Genomic DNA, 8,523 nt, shown 5'->3' on the forward strand with positions numbered 1-8,523 from the left:
AAAGGCTTGCAAATACTCACTTAACTCGGTTAAGTACAGTTCAAATTTTAAAAAACACAATAAAAAGCTTGCTTTTTTCAACAATTGGCTATTTCAATTCTTATATTTAAAACATCCGAGCGACAAAAATGCTTGAAACATCGTTAGTTCCCTTAGTTCTCTAAACTTTACATTTCAAAATAGACGTGTCCCAGTGAAACGAAACCTGATTCACCTCGCCAAGACATGCAAGATCTTGACAGTCTTGACAAAACATGGATTATCTTAGCACGATCTTGATAGGACAAAATTTCTTGGTACATCTTCAGGACCTTGTTGAGGACCTGTTAATTATCAGTAGTAGATGTGTCTGATGCTCAAAAGAATTACAGGTTGTACATAATTGTAAAACAAGAGTTGTCTTTCGTGGGCAAAAATTCGTCGCTCTCAAAATTCTGCTCATTTTAAAAGTTAAAATTTTTGTTCTTTTCCATTTTGTTTTTTGCTTGTTGGTTCATGATTCATTGATACCAACTGCATGGATTGCACTGATGTGCCCAAACTCCAAGATTTGCTGATTTTGGAAAAAAATCATTCTTTTAATGCGTTCTGTGTTTTTTTTAGTTTAGATGTTTTAAGTACTGCAGCTGCTTAGTTATTGATCAGTTTACTGAGCTTATTGAGTCTCCCTTCATTTTTTTGATGTTGCTATATGCCATGTTATTTTTTTTAGGTTTTTAATATGGGATTTTAGTGGGGAGCCTTGTCGGTGGCTGTCCTGTATAAGGTGTGTACTATGTACATACGGAGCTAGCATCCACTCAAAAATTTGGTAAGTCTTGCTTAGTCTTTCGATTCCGTGCTAATTCATGATTTTAGGTGCTGTTGAATTTTAAATAATTGGTACGTCTTGAAATATCATGGTTAACTTTTCTTGGACATCTTGCCAAGATATTGTTTCTTGACACTCATGCAAAGATCTTGCTCGAAGATCAAGTTTGTACATATCTTGATATTATCTTGTCTTGTAACATGGCAAGATTTCGGCAAGATTTTCCATGAATAAGTATGTGTCACTGGGAATATACCGATGCGCTAACATTAGAATTCTTGTTCTTTAGAGCTGTATTAGTCCTAATAATGAGTTTAGAGAATTAATAGGCATGAAATGACAAGTTGTCAACAATCGAAACAAAATTTTCAAAAAAGAACAATCTGACTAACACGTGCAATGACCGAATCGATAATTAGGTTGGCAAATCACTGCAACCTAGGCACATCATCATTGATAGGACTATTTGGCTTCTTTAAAATACAATTAAAACATAGTGGGTAGAAGACCAGTGGGGTGGAAAGTAAAGGGGACTGTAAATGAGTCAAACATCTCAAACTGTTCTTTTTCTAGATTTTTACCAGCATTCACTTACGTCTGAGCATTCGAAGCATGCGTTTTATTCCCAAAGTGATCATGGCTCACTTTCTAAAGCTCAAGTCAACATTTCGAAAAAAATGTCAAAAGTCAAGCTGTGAACAGATGTACGTCAGCTTAAAACACGAAAAATCAATACTTCTCTTTTAGGGTACAAAAGCCAAGCCAACAGATAAATACCTCCCAAATAAAAATCATATAAACTGATTTAAATAGACCACTTAAACGAAAACAAATACTTTGCTGTGCAAAATCCTAAAATTTGGCTTTCCCATTCTATCCTTATTTTGAAACAGACTCGCTAATTACTTCATATTTTGTGACATAAATTGAACTTTAGGTACATTTTATATTCGGTGTTTTTGCCGAACCAAATCATGTATCATCAAAAACTGTTGAACTAATCCCGGTTACACAAAAGTTATTTATATTTAAAAATATAAAAGTAGTAATAGGGTGAGCAAGGCTCCCCGGGGGGGGTGTAGACCCCATGTATTAAGATAGGGTATAGGAGTAATTTTTGAGAGAGGGTCTACACTAATGTATTAAGATAGGGTATAGGCGGCGTACATGTATTAAGATAGGTTATAGCGGCGCCACGTATTAAGATTAGCGGGCGCCACGTATTAAGATTAGTAATAGCGGGCGCCACGTATTGAGATTAGTTATAGCGGCCACCACGTATTAAGATTAGTTATAGCGGCCGCCACGTATTAAGATTAGGAATATCCTCCGCAATGTATTAAGATTGGGGATAAATCTAGGGGTGTTCCAGGGGGTGAGTAGTAAGGCAGGAGCAGACCAGGGTGATTTTCCGGAGCCACTTGTCACGTGATTTTAGAGGTCATGTAGGGATTAGCAGGGAATTATACATGCAGCGTGCAGGGAATTGTACAGTCAGCGCGTACGTACAGGCGCGGAATTATACATGCAGCGCGCAGGGGAATTGTACAGTCAGCGCGTACGTACAGACGCGGATTTATACATGCAGCGCGCAGGGGAATTGTACAGTCAGCGCGTACGTACAGGCGGGGAATTGTACAGGCAGCGCGCATTAACGGTTAATTTCCCTCGCAGTAAATTTCAACATTTTTTGGTTTAACCACAGCAATGTTTTAAGATTAGGTATAGCCGCCGCAATGTATTAAGATTAGGTATAGCCGCGGCAATGTATTAAGATTAGGTATAGCCGCCGCAATGTATTAAGATTAGGTATAGCCGCCGCAATGTATTAAAATTAGGTATAGCCGCCGCAATGTATTAAGATTAGGTATAGCCGCCGCAATGTATTAAGATTAGGTATAGCCGCCGCAATGTATTAAGATTAGGTATAGCCGCCGCAATGTATTAAGATTAGGTATAGCCGCCGCAATGTATTAAGGTCAGTTATATCCACTAAAATTGAGAAAATTGAAAATTTTTAGGAGAATGAATTATGAAGGTACAAAAAGACAGACACAGTATTAATCAAGTACATTATAAGTAATTTTAAACACAACAGAGAGCGCTCAAAATACGAAAATTGATTAAATAAATTACAAGTTCAGGGGTACAGTATGAATTCCATCAGATAACACTTTTCGTTTAGGATAAAAATATGAGAGTCCTTTCTTTGTTTGTTCATAGGTAGCGACGCAGTGGTTGATTGTCCGAAATCCTCTATTTGTAGATGTTAAATTGATGATTTCTTCCATCACTCGCCGATATTTTTCCAATGGTCCATCTCCGGTCTCTTCCGATGTTCGTTTGTTCAGTCCTTTGCTGCTGAATTTGTACTTATCCGATTTGGCATCGTAGCAACAACATGTTTTGCTACAGAGACAAATCATTTCAGTACATCTAAATTCTTCCTTGAACAGACCTGGTTGACGCTTATCGTGCTTTTTATGTTTATCACAACAAGTTCTAGGGAAGAAATTTTGTACAGCATCAGCTTTGAAAGAATCATCACAATCGTGTTCCCTCAGAGTTTCCCAATCTGCTTTTTTAGATGGACGAATGCAATCGTACAAATTATCGTGCGCTAGAGCTAAGTATAAGGAGTCAGTGTCCAATTTTAACTCTTCGAACGTGTCGACATCGCAAAATTTATCAAAAAAACTGTAATAAAGCTCCATTATACGTAATTTTGCGTACTGAAGTATAAAAAAGCCGACTATTATCGGTTCACGGTGCTCAATTTTTGATTTTACAAGTTCAACTTCGTGAAGTTCTTTTGACACACTGTTAAGTCTCTTAAACAATTTCTCGTTGATAGCTTTGTGTGTCTTTTCATCGTTCAAGTATTTTGTCTCTGTATGTCTGCTTCTGTCCATGATTTGGTAACCATAGGAACTATTCCCTAACAATTTCATTGCTTCTGCTACAACGCTTTATTCAGGATTTTCATCTCCAACTCTTCTAGCATCAACAACCGATTGGACAAAATTGTTGAAGCATTTTTTGGTTGTGTACTGAACGAAGCGATAAATTTTGGTGCATTTTAGCCCAAGACTAAGTCAAAAGTTGAGTAAAGGCGTTATGACTGTTGCATTCTCCAACTTGAAGCTTGAAATTAACATGCGTTGCGGTTGCTTCAGTAAATCGTTATCAATTGCGTAATCCCTCATATAATCACCAATATCTGCTCGACTAACATTAAAGTTTTTAAAGATTGGTGGAAAGTTCGAGAACTTGTATTTCAACCCATCTGGAACTTCGAGATCACACTGAACGTAACCAAATAGTTTATCTTCTCTTATCTTTGTAAGTAGAGATTCTTGAGTCAGAGGTAGCTTGAATGGGAAATTGTTTCTCACGTGAATTTTTACAGACTCATCACCTTTGACAGTTTCCCACCAGTTACATTTCCATATCTCAACAACTTTATATCCTTTGTTTCGCAAATAGTCTCGTCTTAGTTCATCGTATTCCGGTTTCTTTAATCCTTTCTGAGTCTCTTCCTCTGACATGCTTCCTCTTGCTTCCTGACATGCACAAAAGTGAAAGTAACAACCCATTGCTTCAAAAATAGTTTTACAGTGAGCACAAAATCCGTCTACATTAAAACAATCAATCTTTTTCTGAGTTCCAGTTGTGTAGTAGCTTTCAATAGTGCAGTTAGGACGCTTAGATTGTAGGTACGACATAACCATGTTCTCAAATTTCCTCGATTTATTTTGTCTAGCTTTAAACTTCTGAGAGTCTGAATCAAACACCCATCTAGTGTAAAGCCCAGTGGGCATTTCTTGACACATTGAGAAGGGGTAAAGTTGACTGGCGTCTATACCCACAATTGATTTGCAAATGTTTTCTGTGTTTCGAATATAGGTTTGATCCACAATCGCTTTTCTAGTAAACACAATAGAGGGACCACCGGTCATATCTTCGCGTATTTTATCATGTAAATCTTTGTCTGCTTCAACGAAAGGATAGAATTTGCTATTAGTTGATTTGTGTAGACAAATGTTTGCTAAATTAGGTAGTGTGCAACCCAGTTTTAGCATATCAATCCCTTTGTTATGATAGAATTCCATCATTTTCTGCATCGCTTCTAGTGTCGGGACAACATCTTTGTTATTATACCACCTGACAAAGTCTTGAAAAGTTGTCATTTGTTCGTGCTCCCACACACTTTCCAGGTAATTGTAGTTGTCGAATCCCGAGGGGGGCACTACCTTCAACCTAAGTTTTTTCAGAGCCTCCTGTTGGGAAATTCCACTATTCAACAATTTTGTGAAATCCGTAAATTCTTTTTCCAAGGGATTGTGATCTCTCAACTTACTAAAGAAACATTCGTAAGGGGGAAGAAAAGTTACATCCAATTTGTTTGGTGAGTCGAACCATTCGTAAGGGAAAAATCCTTTGGTCTCATTTGTCTTGTAAGCTTTGAGGAACGAATCTAGTGATGTTGCTCCACCAAGAAAGTTTAGAATATCGAGAAATTGAACATCACCAAATTTAAAGGATACAAAATGATTAGCTTTCTTAATAACCGTTGGTTGAATATCGCGCTCGTGAATGTGGTAGGGTAGTAAATAAGACTTGATAAGATTCAGATCATATTTCCCGCTGTTGAATCCAAATACAGGTAAAATGCTGACATAACGTTCACAATGTTGTTGTAGTTCGAGAAGTTGATTTTTCTGAATTTGGAGGAATTGAGTCAACATATCAATTTCTTCTTCTTCGATATATTGAAATTCAAACATTGGAGTACTCTCATCTTTCCTTCCATTTAGCTTCTCGAAAATAGAACTTACTCTGTTTTTAATTGCATTTTCAATTGAGGAAAATTTTTGCAACATTTCTGCTTTACTTCGGCTAGCTGGTTCTTCTAATGCTTCAACAAAAGATACAATCAGTGTCCTCGGGTCTCTATTGCAAAGGAAAATAGGTTCTTGTAATAAATTAGAGGAAATTGACACAGATATTGGTTCATGTTTTCCTATACAAGTAGTTGTATTGGTATCTTTTAGTTCATTAGATGGAACGCAGATTGATTCGAAGTCAAATACAGCCAAGTTTTTGAACAGTTTTTGTTCTTCCTCATATCCAATTCCAAAACCGTCAAGTTTATCGAACAAAGTTTCTCTCAAAGTGTAAACACTCTTCGGATAAATGTGTTGTATCCTATTTTTACAAGATTTCACGTGACGGTGGAAATTACCAGCACGCTTAACAAAGGTATCACAATTAGGACAGCGGAATCGTTTGAAGAACGTGTTGATATCATCAACATAGCAAATGTGGTTGTTGTAGCGCAGTAGATTAATGTTGTTCTCGTACATCTCAATACTTCTTCTAGCAAGTTCACCTACAAAATCCCCGTCCTCAATGTCAATGTCATAATTGAAATTGTTGTGTTTTATAGCGTTTTCAACAAACACAAGGTGATCCATTGACACTCCTCTAAAGTTAACTGCGTCATGACCAGACTCGTGGAGAAAGTCACTGAACAACTTAGCTGCGTTTGTTTCCAGCTCAGCTGATCCATACAAGTGAACAGCCACAGCTCTAAACAAGCAAAGGTAGTCCTTGTAGGTTTCTCCGTATCCATTCGTAACAAGACAATTTACATCGCTTCTCCTCAACAACTGTTCAGGTATAACAGCATCTAAACATCCCATTGGGATATTGTTGAGAAGAGCACAGAAAACTGTTACATTCGTAGTTAGTGCATACCGCCATTTTGTGTTTACCCTTTCTTGAGCACAAGTCTCAATCAAATCCAATTTCTCTACTCTATCCTGAAGTGAGACTAAGTCTCCCTTAGAACAAAGTAAATGAGACTTCTCAAAGAAAGTGTTGTTCTCATGAGCATGAAAGTATCGGTATTCGTCTGTGTCAACATTTCGTAAAATAAATCCCAGGGATAAATTTATTTTTGCAGCACAGTTAAGCTTTTCAAACACTTCCTTCAGTTTTTCATTAATTTCGCTGGGATCAAGTCTCGACAATTTAAAATTGAATACTCTATGTCTCCCATTTTCCACATCAGTATTGTCAAAGAAGTGTTGACAGGCACTAAGTTCCTGCTGTAACTGTTCGTTGTTCCTATCCAATTCTTCCGATTCTGGTACTTCTTTCAAGCTTCCGCTGGATTTGGTTCCAACTTTGGTCGATGTTCCGTGATTCCGTCTCTTATGTTGTTGAAGAGAATAAAAACTTGGAAATTCTTCCAAGCATATAGTGCACACTGTACTAAGCTTCTTTTCTTGAGGAGCGTGATGCTTAGCAAGGTGGTAGTTCAAGTCCTCTTTCCTCTTTGTGTAGAAATGTGGACACTTGGGACATTTTAAAGTCCCACTATCACACGATTTTTTGTGTCGAGCCATTTGCTGCCTGACAACCATTTTCTCGCACTTTGCGCATTTGACAGGTAGATTTCTATCAAGAGAAGGCATTGTATTGTTGTGATCCAAAATAAATTGAATAAATTTTAAGTAAATTGCCGAGCAACTGTATCTGATAACAAAGTGAGAATGAATACAATTTTTGGTTTTTTAGTTAGAATAACTTTTATGACTAATTATTTCCATATAAGGAAATGACGTAATTTTTATTTTTAGTAACATTACGCAATACGAAAGTTCAAGAACTTCCTACGAAGCAGTCACAGTGTTACATTCTACATTGTATTTAAATCCAGAAAACATTCAAAATGTGTAACCTTATTCCTTGGAGGAAAATCGGAAATCTTAAGTTATATTTATATGTCATATTGCTGATTTGTGTTGCTTTTTTACAAAACAATACTATTCATCCCAAAACAGACTTCTTAACAAAATCTATCTGTCAGATGTTTGCTCACTTAGAGAATACAAATATTATTGTAAACAAACTAATTTTGTAAATTCATCGATAAAACACTAAATGTGTTTTTACAATAATATTAAAACATTAGAGAAGAAAACTCCTACTTTAATTGAAGATAACTTATACACAATTGACGTTAACGTGATTATATTACAAACTACAAATCAATCAAATTTTAGTATTAAGAAACTTGTTGTAAAAGTTAATGATATCGTTTTGCTTATCTCATTCTCTCTTTTAACATTTTTTTATTTTAATAGATTAATACGTGAAATTTTACTCATTTGTGAAACATGTTGATCAAAAACCACTTACAAATATTGAGGAAGATTTACAAGAGAAAAGAAGGTATACCTGATTCATACAAAATTGACGAAATCGATGTAGATTCATACTTTTTTTACAATTTTTTGGACATTTTCACAAAATCCAACAGAATAATCCGATTTAGTAAAGGACTTGAGTATGCAACGTTCTCTATTAAAAAGTTTGAATATGAGGAGTTTATTGCGAAACAGTCTTTCGATTTATCCTCAGAATTGCATTTAAGCAAATACGAATTGTTGTTCATTTTGAACTCCGTCCCCGATATATTGGAACAGTACAGAAATATTTCACAAACAAACTTTGTTCCTCTCCCAGAACCAATAACAATAACTTCTTCACTACAGGGTGCTTTGTACTTCCATTATTACAACGACTACAATGCAGTGGGAGTACTGATCAGGTTCGGAATTCGTTTACCTAACGCATATATAGAGAAATTTGATTCCAAAAATGGAACATTTTCCGAGATTGATCTGAAGTTTGACGAATTG

Source organism: Convolutriloba macropyga, chromosome 5, assembly GCF_964194025.1.
Source record: "Convolutriloba macropyga chromosome 5, txConMacr16.3, whole genome shotgun sequence".
In the NCBI taxonomy this organism is placed as follows: domain Eukaryota; kingdom Metazoa; phylum Xenacoelomorpha; order Acoela; family Convolutidae; genus Convolutriloba; species Convolutriloba macropyga.